The following is a 17,737-nucleotide window of genomic DNA, read 5'->3' on the forward strand; positions in this document are numbered from 1 at the left end:
CGGCCTAAAGAATATGGCTTCTGGGTCAACATGATGTGCGGTGCATGGGGTAACAACCGACAGAGAAGAAATATGCCTAGTTATGCGATTATCCCATGTTAAAACTGAGGCTTAACCGTCATATTTTATAAGAAGTTTGGCATCGTTCAATTTTGGAATCAAAATAATGTCTACATTAATGACATCTTTAACTAGAAGACCCTGGCTGACCCTGGGGCTTGATACCCCATTCCACTATAGAAATGACCTCCCCCATATAGAAATGTTACAACATGTTTCAAATCAGATTTATGCAGAAATAATCTAGGGAATAATTGATAAACGGTTTAGGATGGATTGAAGTACTTGTTTGTGATTCATTATTAAATAGTATTCTTTCATAATGATACCCTCTCCCTAAAAATATGCGGAGAAACGAGAAAAATCCGCCAAAAAGTCTGGAGTTTGAGTCCCCTCCCCCTCACACACACAACGAAGCACCTGGAACCCTGTTTTGCGGACATCTTACACCTCTTTCAAATCAACTGCTTTCAGGGATCCTTAGGGAATGGCCCCAAAATTCATGATTACTCCTCGTGGATGGATTCAATAAAGAAGTGGACATGTTAAACCTGTTTGGAATCAGAATTATTTTAAGATTGACAGTCTGTATAGTTTGGAGGTTCTAGGTGGAACCTAAGGTCTGAAGTCATTTTTTCTCACCGACATCGTGTATAATAGATATTTCACACCTCTTACGAATCAGGATCATTATGTAGTTAATAGTGTCACTCCTAGCGGGATAAATATTATCAGTCGCAAAAAACTAGGGACTAAGGCCATTGGCTTTCCGAATAATGTAATCGAAAGAAGTAGTCTTGCACACATAAATCTAATCAGGCGTTATTTTTATCTTACTTGACATAGATGCCAACTATATGTAAATGTTCAAGTGAATAAAGCGTGACTTGGTTAAATTATCTCTTTTGTAATTCTATTTGATAATTTTCTTTTTGTTTCGAAAGCTAGTTTCAGGTAAAAATAAAATTACATTTTAAGCACGATTGTAGCTTATCTATGAGGGGTGACTTACTAGGTTGTTGTAAATGAGTTCATAACAGTCCTAGATGAGAAATGTGGGAATCTCGGCAGACCCTGACGCACTGTTGGAAGCACAAGGTAGCTGCATATCTACGACATAAAGTGTATAACTCCGTTGTTTGTCTCTTTGTGGATTTTTTTTTCAAGTTTTATCATAGCTTAAGATTTCATGCCGTTGCGAAGAAAAGGGATTTTTTCTATTCTGAAAGTAATGGATTACTAAAAAATATAGGTACTTATGTATTATACCGCAAACACTCAAGAAGTGAAGTTAGGTTAATCCTAATGAAAAATACAAAAACATGATGAAAATATAATATTTTAGCAACAAATTTGGGCTGTATATTTGCACATTAGGGGGGTGGGGGTAACTGAACCTAATCCCCAGTCCCCCCTAATGCGCAAATATATTGCCCAAATTATATAACTCCAATGTATTCTGTCACCCGCCACTTGTTTTTCACTGAGTCTAAGCTAATTGTTTCTTAACACCAATAGATAAAACCAGCTGATTCTCGAGTTTTAAACAACGTTAACTTGAGTGTTGGCGTTATAATCCATAAGCACCAAAATATATTCCTTTGACTTGCTCAGTTATTTTAGAACATGAACAGTTTTTAGATTTAAGTTACAATATAGGCTCATTTAAATCTCTTCCGGCCGATATCATCTTGGTCTTTTTGATTGATTTTGTACCATTTACATAGTAATCTACTACATTGATTGGGTACTTTTTAGAGAGAGAATATTTTGCTATTAAAACTACATTTTGCAAAAACAAAATTTAAAAAGCTCTGTAGCTTTTGCGACCTTTTTGAATAGACACACAAACCTAGATAAAGGCACAGAAACCAACCAAAACATAATAAATATATAAGTGGTTTTCTTGATTATCATAAATAAGAAAAAGAAACAGCGAAGAGCATAAAATTTGCAGAGATTTAAAATCGTTTTATCCTATAATATATTCAACTTTATTTTTTTTAGACATAGTAAACTGATCAATACCTCAGTTGGATTAATAAAGTAGCAAATATTTTTCTCCATCGGATAAGCTGTCATTGTTTTTTTTTTGTCCTTGGAATACTGCCGCTTTTTTTTTCTTTTCATTGAATAAACTGTCACTGTTTTTTCTTATCATCGTACAAATTATCATCGTTTTCATTTGTGATAGGATTAAGCGTCATTGTTTTATCTGTCATTACACAAAATGTCATTGTTTTTCTGCCATTGCACAGCTGGTCATTAGTGAACTTCTAGCATGCATCTAACCCCCCTCCCCCCTTGCGGGTGGCAGGCGCTTATAAGGCGTTTTCATAAATATTCCACTCGGGATTTAACTCCAATTGCAAATTTCATTGCTGATGCTAAAGATGTTGTGGAAGACTTTATCTGCTGGTTTTAGATATAACTTGACTTGTTTACAAGACTTTTTCGTTGGGGATTCACAGGCCAAAGTCTAAGGCGCAGAGGGAAATAAAAAAGCTATTTTTTAACGGTTATTTGACAAAATATGAATCTCATAGAAAATATATGGATTAGAAAGCATTTTTCAAGGAAAACAAAATGAAAAATTACGCATGCTATCTAACAGCCATTAAAGACTTTCAAGTTTGCATAGATAGCACTAATTCTCCATGCTGCCTAGAAGTCGTGCTGTATGCACTTTCCAGCTTTTCTCACCTTCAACAGTCGCGACAGCGCTAATAGAAAAGATACACGTTATGGAAAATCGTCACTATGTAATTTAAAACTTGATCCCATCCTCCCTTATGTTCGCCAGCCATCTTAATCACCAATAACTGAAGAAAGAAAAAAAAACTTCTTAATACTAAGCTAGAAAATTTTTTTGGCCTTATGTCGTGTTTTGACCGGTCGGTTATTCGTTAAAAATTGACGATTTGGTGATATAAAAGGCTGTTTTTTCGAAGCGACGACCTTTTTTCTTCTAGAGAAAAGCTCTAGTTGTTGTTGGTTTTGAAGGAATCGGTTGTTTGAAGAGTAAAAATAAAAAATGTCAGATCACGTGAACAAGATTACTGTCTTGTTCCCCATTGTTCAAGGGTACAGACTTGTCTGTGACCCAGCAGATATTCAGTATGGAATGACAAAAAAGAAGGATGAGATCTTTAAATATTCTACAGTAAATTTTCCAAAAAGTGCAATACGAGTCGGTGTCCCCTACGAACCACCGCCCAGGGTGAGCTGCCCCCTTGCCGTTCCCCCTCCGAGATCTTTCCCTGTAAAGACTAGCAGATAAAGTCCTCAAGAACAGTTTTAGCCTCAGCTCTGGAATTTGACATAGGCGCTAGAGTTTGGAATTTGCCATCATCCATTGGTGTACAAATTTTTTTCTGGGTCTTGTTTATTCATTGATACTAATTTCTGTTCGTTTTTACTGTGAATTGTTAAATGATTATATTTCTGCTCATCTTTCGTGTAATACAGTTATTTAATTTTCTTTGAACAACTTGTTTTTTGGGAAAAGTTTTTTTTTATTAACTTCTGTTTATTTTTGACTAACGTACTTTTTTATTGGCTAAGAAAACAATATTTGTGGTTTTTCAGTTTTTTGCTTTTCAATTTTTCAGTCAAGATTATCGCGTGTTATTTATATTCTGGATAAAACTTTGGAACAGATTTTAATAGTAGTTTTATTGTAAAACTTTGGATTGATAAGAAGGAGAAATATTATTAAGACGGATTGAAAATTTTATAATGCCATCCAGACCCCCATTCTATTACAACCTTGAATATAGACGAATGTTCATCGGCCAATCTTATTATGTTATATTTTGTTTTAACTGGTTATTCATTTAAATTAATGCATTGTGAGCTCATTTATTAAAAGGTTTTATGAGTTAGCCTCCCCTACGAACCAGCGCCCGGGGCGAGTTGCCCCCCTCGCCGCTCCTCCTCCTAAATCTTCCCTGTAAAGCCAGTAGATAAAGTCCTCATGAATAGTTTTAGGCTCAGCTTCGAAATTTGCCAATGGCGTAAGAGCTTGAGTGGAATTTCTATGAAAACACTTTATAAGCTAGCCTGCCACCTGATGGGGTGGGGATGGGGCTTAGACGTATTCTCAAACCTCACTAATGACGATCTGTTCAATGGCAAACCCATGCCATTCAAACCCATGCGGAAATATAGCCATATTATGATTCGAACTTGAAATGACCAAAAATTACTATTAATGAATAAACAAGGCTTAAATGTACAGAAATTACAATGAAAAATCAAGTCAAACTCGAAACGAACAAAAATGACCACAAACAGGAGCGTATAATGCCCTCCAAGCCTTCTAAATGCAAAACCATTCAAGCTCTGCACAGGTTGGGAGGTTGGGAGAGGGTCAAAATTGAATAGTGTTCTGGTGGGTGTTGCTGCTGACATACGGGCTAAATGACCTGTGTTAAGCTTTGGGCTGCAAGTTGACGTGACTTGAGGTTAGGTTTGTTAATGCCAGCAGTTGAGTGTTCGAGTCAAAGTTCTACCACCTACCTTCTTCAGTTCGTCTGAAGAGCTTTGATTGAGCCAGAGGCGGTTTAAGGGAGCGGAGAAAATTACTTGCCCTGGGTGCAGAAATTTTAAGGCCGCAAAATTTAAAATAAATAATCTTAACATTTATAATCATTTTGTTATTTATAAACTTTACTTTTATTAATATAAAGTATAGGGTGCAGTTGGCAGTAAGTACACGCAAGCTGAATCCGAAGTTTTTATTTTTCCCATATCTTTTCCCACGTACAGTGAAATTTAAGTAAGTTAATGAATTAAGTTAATTGATTCAGTAAGCTTTGAATAAAGCCCGATTTAAAATAATGACAGTTTTTTCATAAATGTTAAAATTTTTGGGAGACAGGGAGGGGAGCCTTATCAAGATCTCGCCCTGGGTACAAGAGAGACCGGAACCGCCCCGGGCTTGAACCTCATCTGTGAATCACTAACCAAAGCAGGAGCCGGCCAGGTTCCAGCCCCGTAGAATAAGACTTGAGCAATTTTCGTATTGTGTATCTCCATTTTTGTTTTTGGCTGACGTTGGGCTTTGATCACATGCAATGGTATAATCGAGTCACGATTGATGTTGTTTTAGCGGTGCGCGACAGAACTTCTGTTTCAATTAAGCTTTTGCCCGTGGTGACAGATCCTAGGTAGGTGAATGACCCGACAACTTAAACAGCTTGCCCCGATATGTTGAATTCTGGTGACTTGGTGGTATTACCTGCCCGGTCAACTATCATACTTTTCTTTTCTGCCAGCTAGAATGTAGTCCCACTTTCAGGGCTTCTTCTGACTGTGTATCGAGGGCTCCTTCTAGTTCAGCTACTGAATTACTTATCAGGACAGATCATCTGCGAAGCCGCGATTGGCTAAAACTGTCAAGATACTTCAGTGAGCAGGAGACCCAGTTCATCGCTCGATCCAAGACATAATCAGTCACGGCGTCGGAAGTTCAGGAGAAGGAGCACGGCCCCGTTTTATTCTAGTATTTTTTGAGACGTGAGCTTTGATGACCTTTGACTGAGACAGAGTATTTTGTATCAGTGTAGAGCGCCTTGAACGGACGGCAGTGTTCGTCAGGGGATCTGTTCCTTCTATTATCAGCTAAAGAGACTCACGGTCGACCGAGTCGAAAGTTTATTTTATTAAACTTCCAATTTTATTTTGCGAAAAGTACTTGGCACTGCACCTGGTGTAACAGTCTCTATCACACCGGCAGTACTTCATGCACGAAAACAACAAACTATGAGTTCTGTTGCTTTAGCAACTGAAAAATTAAGAGCTAATGGAAATAATATCAAACTACTCGTTCCTCATGCATTCACGAACCAATGACATATTGCTAAGGGTACACGTAGCTACACCAATTTGTCATTTGTCAATGGTGAAATTCCTTCAAAACTTGCTTTGGCTTTTGTAAAAAGTGCTAGTACTAAGGGATATTGGACAAACTTGAAATGTTTGGATCTCGTCTCTTGTATGTAAAGTAAATGGAATCTACTATTCATCTTATCCAATGATAGATCCTACATGACCCTATCTATTATTCTAATCTATTATTCAAAATCGAAAGCGAGTACAAGATTTGTCTACCAAAAGCCGTGGTTTTTATGCGCTATTCAATCTTATTCTTCGATGTCGCGGATACACTTACAGTGAATTTCTTGGTATGTATTGTGGCAATCCTTGATGGAATGACTTTCTAGTTGAAAAAACCTCTTTCCTACCTGTATAATGAAAATTTAAGTGGGACGGTTAATTTGAGCTGGGGGGGGGGGTGTTATTTTGGAAAAATTAGAAAAATATGGTATTTTTAACTTACGAACGGGTGATCGGATCTTAATGAAATTTAGATATTTAGAAGTATATTGTGTCTCAGAGAATCAGAGCTCTTATTTTAAATCCTGACCAGATCCAGTGACATTAGGGGAAGTTGGAGGGGGGAACTTGAAATCTTGGAAAACGCTTGTAGTTGAGAGGTTGGGATGAAACTTGGTGGGAAAAATAAGCACAAGTGCTAGATATGTAATTGACATAACCGAAAAGAATCCGCGCTCTCTATGGGATTTGAGCGAGGGGGTAATTAATTCGAAAAATGAGAAAAAAAGAGGTATTTTTAACTTGCGAACAAGTGATTGGATCTTAATGAAATTTGATATTTAGAAGGACTTCGTAACTCAGACCTCTTATTTTTCATCTCGACCCATCCAGTGTCATTGGGGGAGGGGGGACTGGAAATCTTGGAAAACGCTTAGAGTGAAGAGATAGAGGGAAACTGCGGAAGAATAAGCACACGACTTAGGTACGTGATAGAAATAACTGGGCCGGATCTGCTCTTTTTGGGGGGTGTTGGGGGGGACCTAATTCGGTAATTCTGAAAAATTAGAAAAGATGAGGTATTTTGAACTTACGAACGGGTGTTTGGATCCTAGTGAAATTTGATATTTAGAAGGACTTTGCGGCTCAGCTCTCATTTCAAATCCTGACCAGATCCGGTAACAATCGGGAGAGTTGGAGGAGGAAACCGGAAATCTTGGAAGACGCTTAGAGTGGAGAGATGGCGATGATACTTGGTGGGAAGAATAAGCACAAGTCCTAGATATCTGACTGACATAACCAGAGTGGATTGCCTCTCTTTGGGGGAGGGGGGGGGGTTAAATTGCAAAAATTAGAAAAAATAAGGTATTTTTAATTTACGAACGGGTGATCAGATCTTAATAAAGTTTGATATATAGAAGTACCACGTATTTCAGAGCTCTTGTTTTAAATCCCGACCGGATCCATTGACATTGGAGGAAGTTGGAGGGGAAAACAGAAAATCTTGGAAAACGCTTAGAGTGTAGAGATCGGGATGAAACTTTTGGGAAAAATAAGCACATGTCCTAGATACGTTATTGACATAACCGGACCGGATCTTCTCTCTTTGGGAGAGTTCGGGTGATTTGCTAGTTTGGGCTCTTTCCGGATAAGCTAGGACGATGAAAGTTGGCTGGCGTATCAGAGACCAGACTAGATTAAATTAGAAATTCTCTCTTCTGCGATTCGACAATCTGGGGAGGGGAAGCGAGCGAACAAGATAGCCGAGAAGAATTTTATCTGTCAATGAAATAACTGATTGTTCTTGTTAAGTATGGCTTTTGGGCTATGGGTATGATTCTCGCTTAGGGTGCGAGAGGTTCGAATCCCGGATCACCCCAGTTTTTACATGAAGAAGATCCGACACTAGACACTTGATTCGTATAGCGATCGCTGAAAGTTGGCAGTCATGTCAGGGACCCGACAAGATTTAATTAGAAATAGTTGCTTACCCGATTTGACCATCCCGGGGGGGAGGGGGAGTGGAAGGACAGGTAACTCGGAAATTTTTGAAAAAATGAAGTATTTTTAAATTGCGAACGGGTTATCAGATCTTAATTTGATATTTAGAAGAACCTCGTGTCTCAGAGTTCTCATCTTAAATTTCAACCGGATCTGGTGACATTGGGGGAGGGAGTTGGAAGGGGAGCCAGAAATCTTGGAAAACGCTTAAAATGGACAGATCGTAATGAAACTTCGTTTGAAGAAGCCTTTGGCTCTTCCGACCTCGTCACAAGTCCCATATGAGCTCTTGGCCCTATTTTACAATATAATGAAATTTAATTTTTGTTATATCTCTTTGTAACGTCAATAATACTATTTTGGTTCATACTATAAAATTCATGTGTTTCAATTTGCTTATTTGAAGCAACGTTGCACACAAAATTCTAATATGAAGAATCTCTGGCTGTAACAGCCAAATAAAAGTCAGTAAGTTTATAATCATTGTATCCTGTATCTTCACCTTGATGTCGTAAAAACCAGACTCTTATTAATCCAGTAACTGAAGCGTAGACCAGGTTCTTCTTCCCAGAACAATTTTAAACAAGAACCAAGAGCTCATATGACACTTGTGACGAGGTTGGAACCTAAAAGTAGAATAGGTACTAGAGTTATCGATTTCATCGTCCTAGGATTTCAAGTTGCACCGAACTCGCCAAAGAACTAGAAATCCCTCCAAATCCCCCAAGGAAATCGGATCTGTTCCGCTTATGTCAATCACGTATCTATAACTTGTGCTTATTCTCGAACCCACTTAAGCTCTACAAATCCCCCAACTCCCCAAAGAGAGCGGATCCGATCCGGTTATGTCAATCACGTATCTAGAACTTGTGCTTCTTCTTCCCATCAAGTTTCATCCCAATCTCTCTACTCTAAGCGTTTTCTAAGATTTCCAATTTCCAAAATTTTTGTTTCCCGCTCCACCCCTCCTTTATCGTCGGACCCGATCTGGGTTGAAAATGGAAGATCTGACGTGATATCTTTCTATATACCAAGTTTCATTAACATCCAATCACCTATTCGTAAGAAAAACCTACCTCAATTTTGACTACTTCCCCTCGCTCCAGCCCCCCCCCCAGATTGTTGAATCAGGGAAACGACTGTTATCAAGTCAGTTTGTCGTAATAGTCGTAAATCTCGTCGTCATAGCAGGTCCAGAAGCACGGAATTCGCCAAGCACTAGAAATCCCCCCCTCCAGCTCCCTCAAAAAGAGTGGATCCGGTCCGGTTTTGTCAATCATGTCCTTAGGACTTGTGCTTATTATTCCCACCAAGTTTCATCCTGATCTCACCGCCTTAAGCGTTTTTCAAGATTTCCGGTTTTCCCCTCTAACTCCCCAATATCACCGAACTCGATCGCGATTTAAAACAAGAGCTCTGAGACACGAGGTCTTTCTAAATACCAAATTTCGTTAAGGTCTGATTACCGATTCGTAAGTCAAAGATATCTCATTTTTTAAAATTTTTCCGACTTAACCGAATTACTCCCCTCCAACTCCGCCAAAGAGAGTGGATTCGGTCCAGTTATGTCAATCGTGTATCTAGAACTTGTGTTTATTCTTCCCATCAAGTTTTGTACTGAGGTCTCCACTCTAAGCGTTTTCCAAGATTTGCGTCCCCCTCCCATCCCGTATGTCCTCGGATCTGGTCCGAATTCAAAATGGAGCATCCGAGACATGTGATCTTTCTATATATCAAGTTTTATTTAGATCCGATCACTCATTCGTAGGATAAACATACCTCAATTTTCATGATTTCCCCTTCTTCCAGAGCCTTTCTCAGATGGTCGAATCGGGGAAATGACTGTTATCATGTCAATTTATACAAGTCTCTGACACGCCTACCAATTTTTATCGTGTTAGCACGTCCAGAAGCATCGAACTCGCCAAAGCATTGGAAATCCCCCTTAACTCCCCCATAGAGCGCGGATCCGGTCCAGTTATGTCAATCACTTATCTAGGACTTGCGCTTATTTTTCTCGATCTGATCTCTCCACTCTAAGTGTTTTCCAAGATTTCCGGTTTCCCCCTCCCACTCCCCCTAAAGTCATCGGATCCGGTCGGGATTTAAAACAAGAGCTCCGAGATACTAGGTCCTTCTAAATATCAAATGTCATTAAGATTCGATCACCTTTTCGTAAGTTGAAATACCCCATTTTTTCTAATTTTTCCGAAATACTAAATTGTCCCCCTCAACTCCCCCAAAGAAAGCGGATCCGGTTTGGTTTTGTCAATCACGTATCTAGGACTTGTGCTTATTCTTCCCACTAATTTTCATCCTGATATCTCCACTCTAAGCGTTTTCCAATGTATCCAGTTTCCCTCTAACTTCCCCAATATTACCGGATTCGGACGGAATTTAAAATAAGAGTACTGAGTTATGAGGTCTTTCTAAATATCAAATTTCTTTAAGATCCAATCACCCGTTCGTAAGTTGAAATGCCTCATTTTTTTTTAATTTTTCCGAATTAACCCCCCCCCCAACCATCCCGAAGACAGTGGATCCGTTCCGATTATGTCAATAACCTATCTAGGACTTGTGCTTATTCTTCCCACCAAGTTTCATCCTGATCTGTACACTGTGTTTTCCAAGTTTTCTGGGTTCTCCCTCCAATTCCCCCCAATGTCACCGGGTCCAGTCGGGATTTTAAATAAGAATTCTCAATCACGAGATACTTCTAGATATCAAATTTTATTAAGATCCTATCACCCGTTGATAAGTTAAAAATACCTCATTTTATCATTTTTTTCCGAATTAACCGCCCCTGTTTTACCCTCCCCCTCTCAGATGGTTGAATCGGGGAAGTAACTATTCATAATTTAATCTAGTCTGGTCCCTAATACGCTTGCCAAATTTCATCGTCCTAGCTTGTCTGGAAGTGTCCGAACTAGCAAAACCGGGACCGACGGACAGAAATTGCGATCGCTATATGACACTTGGTAAAATACCAAGTGCCATAACCAGGTCAATACCAGTCTCTTAGAAGTACATTGAAATCACGTTTAGTGTTTTTTACAGTCATATCAGGGCAAGTATTTTCCCATTGATCAGATTTATCATAGTTACAATTAGATTATAGGAAACCTCAACATTCCCCATGACGTAAGTGTACTATATCGTTACAGGTGCGTTGTAATATTGCGTAAGACCCAGGTTTGCGGAATAACGTCTGGAGGGGCTAGTAGCTCCAACTGCACACCCCCTACGGCTGTGGCAGAAACCATGCAGGCATCACTACTCATAAGAGTGTTTGAGCAAGGTGTGCGCATACTCTGTTTTTGGCCTCAATTGTATGGCTAGTTTAGGGTGAATGCTTTAAAAATATGATTTTTTCTTCATTTGTGGGCTTCATGGCCAATGTTTTACATTTTAAATTCGGCTTCCTGGAATTTAGGGCTGAAACCTTACTCAGTAAGTAATTTATATATCAATAAACTGATTGAATTGCGAACTTGGCTTTCATTTTCTGCATCATAATTGGTGATATGCTTACCGGATAAAACTGTTGGTTCGCATTTAGCATTTAAATGATTATTAAACATCAGGACGAAAATATGGAGATTCGTGAAAATTCCCCTCTAGTAAATAATATTAAGTTTAGATTGTTTCGTGAAAATTACTTAGTCAAATGTATTCACGCATCGAGCTGGTGAGCTTATTCTGATCAGGAGTCTATTTTTTTCTGAATTGCTCCTGCGAAGTCGTCGTATTTTTAAACGATTTGATGGCGATTTACAGTCACAGGAAAACACTTGCTCTAGTTCCGTTCCGTTTTCGTGTGATACCTAATAGTAGACTGAGTATCTCATGAGCCTCCTAAGTCTTTGGACTGCAATCAGGGCTTATGCTTAATATACAGTGCTTAAAATCGAATACTGATGTGACTTTAACTATGATCTAGGTTCAAGCTTTGGAATATGTGTGACAAAAACATTTTTTCCCTTTTCTGTGCCCTATTTCTGGGTACGCCAATACTTTTTTCTATTTTTTCTGTATATTAGGGGTTCCTTGCCCAGAGCAATTAAGGGCCTAAGATTCAAGTCAATAAAAAAAAATAGTGGCCTTTTTTGGGTCCCATCTTTTGGGAGCCTGTGCCCACAATCCAAAATTCTGCTCGTATATTTCGGTCTGTTTTGCCGAGGAAATTACATATTGAAGTTTTGAAACTAATCAGAGACTAAAAGCTGGTTCATCCATTATTAGGCCCCCTAACACTTTTCCGTTCCCAACAAAGTTTGAGGTATTCTTGGGTTAGGGTAGAGCATAATTTATGGTGAACCCCCTTCATAAGGGAAATAATAAGACCGAATCTATACAGGCTGATTTCTCTTATATTCGTGTTTTCTTATATTTTTAAACAGTGAATGAACACTCAGTGTGAATGAAAACTTATTTTAATTTCGCAGTTTGAATTGCAATCTATGTATATAAAAATAAGTTGTCTGTGTGTGTGTCGAGTGACGTCATTTTTGTGTGTCGACTGACGTCATGTTTGTCGACTGATGTCATTATAAGGATTGAGCTGTATGCGTCATGAAGTTGTTTGTCGACTGACGTCATGTTTGTCAACTGATGAAATTACATACCGGGACACAAATAACGACCGGGACACAGGGAATATAAATGACGACCGGGACACAGGGACACAACTACAACGGGGACGCCGGGGGCACAGGCGGGATATATAAATGACGACCGGGACACAGGGATTGTTTGAATAGAAATTACAGACCGGGACACCGGGGCACAAATGACGACCAGGACACCGGGACACAACTACAATGGCGCGTTACTAATATGGCGCGTAACGACTTACGCGCGCGGGGGGGCTTGGGGGGCGCGAAGCGCCCCACCAACTAGGTGTTGGAGTGGCGTGAAGCGCCACCCCAACAGCTAGTTGTTGATATTTTTGATCGCTTAAACAAAAACCACAGTAGATAAAGAAGTACAGTAGATTAAAAGATATATATATATATATATATATATATATATATATATATATATATATATATATATATATATATATATATATATATATATATATATATATATATATATATATATATATATATATATATATATATATATATATATATATATATATATATATATATATATATCTAAACCACGTGATGATTTTTTTTGCAAATGTCCGGAAAACAACTGATTCCGTGACATACTTCTTGCAAAACTTTCCCAATTTGGAATGTCCAGGAAGTGACATTAGATTGGTTGCAATCCTAGCTCCTTGGTTTATCAATTTATTTGATACCACGATGTCAAGGAGGCACACTCGTGCCTCTTTAACGAGGCGAACCACGACAATGTTAAGCGATCTTCGGCTCCAACTAAGAAACCTGCCAAATTTCATCCCCCTCCGACTTTTCCTTCATGGGGGAAATCTGGCTGAAAGTTTCGACCACCCAACCCCACCCCACCCCCTTTAACGTTGTCCGATCGGGCTGAAATTCACAAGTTAAGGTCCCCTAGGGCCCAGGAGCTTATCCGCGAAATTTCAGCTCGATCCGATAACTCATTCCCTGTTTTCCAGAAACCACGCATAGCCACTTAATGTTCATATTCTCCTTTTGTTTTTTTTTCTGCCACGCCTACAGGTCACAGCCGACATCGGATCTGGGTGTACGAAGACTCGTTCGACGCAGAATTCTACGAGTAATTTTCCTGGAAAGTTTCGTCGGAAAATCTTAACCCCCCGATTTTCTAGCTTAGAAAAACCCATTTCCCCATAAGAGCCCATGTTAATTTTTGAAATTCTTAAAAGTTATTTAAAAGTTATATTTATACACATGCAGGTATTTCAACTTCAAACATGCCCGGTTAGCTCAGTCGATAGAGCGTGGGACTTATAATCCTAAGGTCAAGGGTTCAAGTCCCTTATCGGGCGGTTTTTTGTCACAAAATATGAAAAAGAACTTCGTTTTCTTAAAGAGTTAAAGAGGCTGCGTCCCAAAGTTGAACCTTAAAACGTACAGGAATTAGGAGAGGCAGTCCTAATTCCTGTACGAGGAGTACAGGAACTATTAAATTACATCCACCATGGATTGTAGAAAAACGTACAGAAATAATATGAAAAAAACTTCGTTTTCTTAAAGAGTTAAAGAGGCTGCGTCCCAAAGTCGAACCTTAAAACGTACAGGAATTAGGAGAGGCAGTTGGGGGGCTGCCGCCCCCCTAACCCCCCGCTCTTGGCTTCGGAAATGCCCTCTTTTAATTAACAAAAAATTGAAATGAATGAATAATGGAATAACTTCGAAAAATGTTAAACACAAGAGGACAGGAGAACCATTGCGCCGAAACTAGTAATTAGTAACAATGAAGTTGACCACTCCATTTACATTTTAACATAATTATTGAAACTGTTTCCCAGACACAGAGCACACAAGCTAAGAGCTGGGGGCGGGGGTAGGGTAGCAAACAAAAGCCTGTTTTGTATTCTTTGTTAATTAAAAGAGGGCCTTTCCGAAGCCAAGAGCGGGGGGTTAGCTCTTGGTAGCAACAGAAAACCTGTACAAAAGAGTCTTTAAAAGTGGGGGGTTTGGGGGGCGGCAGCCCCCCAACTGCCTCTCCTAATTCCTGTACGTTTTAAGGTTCGACTTTGGGACGCAGCCTCTTTAACTCTTTAAGAAAACGAAGTTTTTTTCATATTATAATTTTAAGAAGCAGGTTGAATTCGGAATTGCCTAAGATTCTTTTCTTGGTCTTCTGCGCTTTCTTGTTCATGCCAAAGATTTATTGAGTACTAAGAGATATGTTTCCTGGCTAAAATGCATAATCCAAATAAAGCTGAAAGGGATATTGCATTATTTGCATTTACCGATGATAGAACGCTAGTATGTATTGTATATGACATGCACTGTTGGTCTGAAAACTTCACACTCTGATGGGTAGAGTGTATACATGGTTTAAAGCGAAATGCGCCTCTAAATCTTATCAAGACCCAGTTTTTAGTGTTTTCTGAAATGGGTTTAAATTTCCCGGTCAGGGTTACAGGTTTTCCTTCTGATGATTACTATTGCTCAGAATAATATTAAAATTTGTGTTAAATAAACACCTCTTACGTCTTAAAAATACTTCTTACATCTTACTATAACCTCCTCTTGACAAAACTACCAAGTAATTTTCTTACTTAATATAGTGTTCATATAATAAGTGTCCTACTTAATAAGTGTCCATATCTCCCACCCAGTTTCTAACCTGAAAACCATCACATCATTATATACAATATGCACCTGCCGTGAATGTTTCCCCATTATACTAGACCGTGTTGTGCCAAGTAAATTTACTTTTTACTTAAGTACGAGTACCAAGTACTTCAGTAAACGCCTATCAACCACATAAACAACTTCCACCTTCACACTATTTTCATAAAGTTTAAAATTCTCTGAATTGTCTGCGTTAGTTGCTTCGCCATTGTTGTCGAAGTATTCATCAGCAGAAAAATAGCTAGCTCTGTCAGTTCTATCAGCCTCGTTAACATTTTTGGGATCTTCAACCTTTCTTGCTTCTTCTACAAAGAATTCCGTAGCTACATTCCTAATCTCGCTAGGGAACCACTTAAATTTGATATAAGGATGACTTGAAATGTCCACGACATAATCTTTGGCATGAAAAAGTCTCTCGTGCAGGATAGTAGGAAATTTTCCCTTCAATCCACAAAAACAGAATATACCAATGACTGGCAAAATCTCACAATATTTTTCAGCTTTCTAAGTTTCTTTTCAAAAGGTCGAATTGTAGAGTAAATTGTACCTAAGTAGCACGTTTCTTCCCCCTGGTGCATATCCAGAGCATATGTTAATGGCTCCGTGACTTTCATTTATTCTTCTAGAAAATCTACGTCACGAGAACCAAACCTAAGTTTCTGTAAAACATCAGGGATATCATGAAGCTTCAATTTTTTGTGAAAGTCAATCAAACGTTTGACGCTGTCATAGTTCGAATTCCTTCGAGTTTTCCAAGGCCTAATGAGCAGTCAATCGTATACCTCTTTGATAGCATTTGCAGCTTTGATCTCTTGTAAACAGCGTCCCAGAGCAGTAATATTGGCAGTGCGACGTAGTACTGCCGTTTATATACAACATCGTTCAAGGCTTTAGCAGTATCTGTGGATGCAAGTGAATTGAGTGTATGGCTGACACATTTGAAATAAGGAGGAAGTGGGAAATAGTCAAAGCATTCTTTCTCACTCCGATTACTAAGGTTCTCTCCAACATTTGAAAACGAGACTAAGTCATCTTGACCGGCTTCTTCTTCATTCTCATGATCACTTACATGACCTTCATCGCTGGAGATTGTTGGAAATTCTATAAGTGCTTTACGGAAGTTTAAACCATTTTCAGTTAACACTCCACATACCTGTGTTTCAGCCGCAGTTTTATATAAAGCCGACACTATTCAGTTTTTCAGCGATTTTGTCATAAGTTTGTGAGATCTTAAAACGTAAACATGCAAAAGCAAAAGATTTCCGTCTATGATTTTCGTCAAGCAAATGGGCAGTCATTCCCAATAGCAGTCCAAATGTCTACAGTCTAGGGCGTATAGTCAGTCAGTTCAAACTCACGAATCTTTGGCCTTCTGTACTTCACAGCTGCAATGATGCCATCTCTATCTATTTTTCGGTTAATCTAAAAAAAAGGTGTGCATTCGAAACGAAAGGTAATTCAATATGATCCATGGTTTCCTTGTTTAAAATTTCAGCTACTGGGCACTATTTCAGAAAAGCCCTTGTTAGACGATTAAAAAGCGTCGCAGTGAGTGTCTTTCCAATAAAATTAGTGTTGAAATTGAACTCTAGTCTAAAAGTACTTGACTGCTTAAGTACCCTCAAGTACTTCTAGTTTTTACTTTAAGTACGAATATTAAGAACTTTCAGAATCTTTTGCTTAATTAGAGTGCCAGTACTTGCACTCTTTAATTACTATTACTCAAGTAGTAATATTAAGGTTTTTTCCTGTCGTCTGCAAGGCTCTGCTATTAGTTAGGATGTTATACTTAAACTCAAAGGCGTCTTTCCTTTTTATATTTAGAAGCTTCTTTATAACTCTTATTCAGTCTTGTATAAATGATATGTCATTGTCCTATATCGACACTTTTCCTTTTTTGTTGAAGCCTCTTCCTTTTCTTCATGGAAAGGCTCGGCAGTAGTCTTGGAGAAGAATAAGTTAATGACCAAACCTCTCATTAGGTTCCAGAATTTACATTTTGTTTATGTATTGTATTTAATTTAAGTAAGTTATGGCATAGTGCTATCTCTTTCCTCTAACCTGCCTTAGGATTGTTCTATTGCCAGTTTTCAAGCTCAAATGTAATCCAGATTTATTTCTAGCTTCAAAGACTCTTCATGTAAGGTTGGATTTTACTCCTCTGTGTTTTTCCAGCAAGGTTTGGAATAGCCTTCCAGTACTGAGGACTGTCACTCATTCAGAGACTTTAAAAAATCAATAAAATAATGTTTTGATAAATTTATTTGATAGACAAATTTGTTTGATTTCTTTTTTATTTACGTTATGATTATTATTCTTGAGATCAATCCAGTGTATGACAAATATTCTATTCTCTTGATAAACAACTTAGCGTATCATACAAATGATTGTGTTTTTAGGTGATTGTTTCAGTATTTTAGAGGAAGTTGGATAATTGTTTGGATTTTTATTCATGTTTCATAAAGAACCCGTTAAGCTTGGAATTACTATTTCTGAGACTTGAACCTCTCCCCGATGGGTTCTACATAATTTGACTTATCAAATAAAAAAAAAATAAGTTAAAATTACTCTTCATT

At 38.4% G+C, this 17,737-nt stretch overlaps 1 protein-coding gene and 1 non-coding gene across 2 annotated transcripts in view; both read left to right on the top strand.

Annotated features, from left to right (window-relative positions):
• Nucleotides 1-17,737, top strand: part of LOC136030209 (protein Tob1-like) — a 141,771-nt gene that overhangs the window by 22,608 nt on the left and 101,426 nt on the right. The gene's annotated exons all lie outside the window — the stretch shown is intronic.
• Trnai-uau (transfer RNA isoleucine (anticodon UAU)) lies at nt 13,771-13,843 on the top strand. The gene has a single exon. It is a non-coding gene; the product is annotated as a tRNA-Ile (tRNA).

The sequence above is a fragment of the Artemia franciscana genome, chromosome 8 (genome assembly GCF_032884065.1).
Source record: "Artemia franciscana chromosome 8, ASM3288406v1, whole genome shotgun sequence".
Classification (NCBI taxonomy): Eukaryota; Metazoa; Arthropoda; class Branchiopoda; order Anostraca; family Artemiidae; genus Artemia; species Artemia franciscana.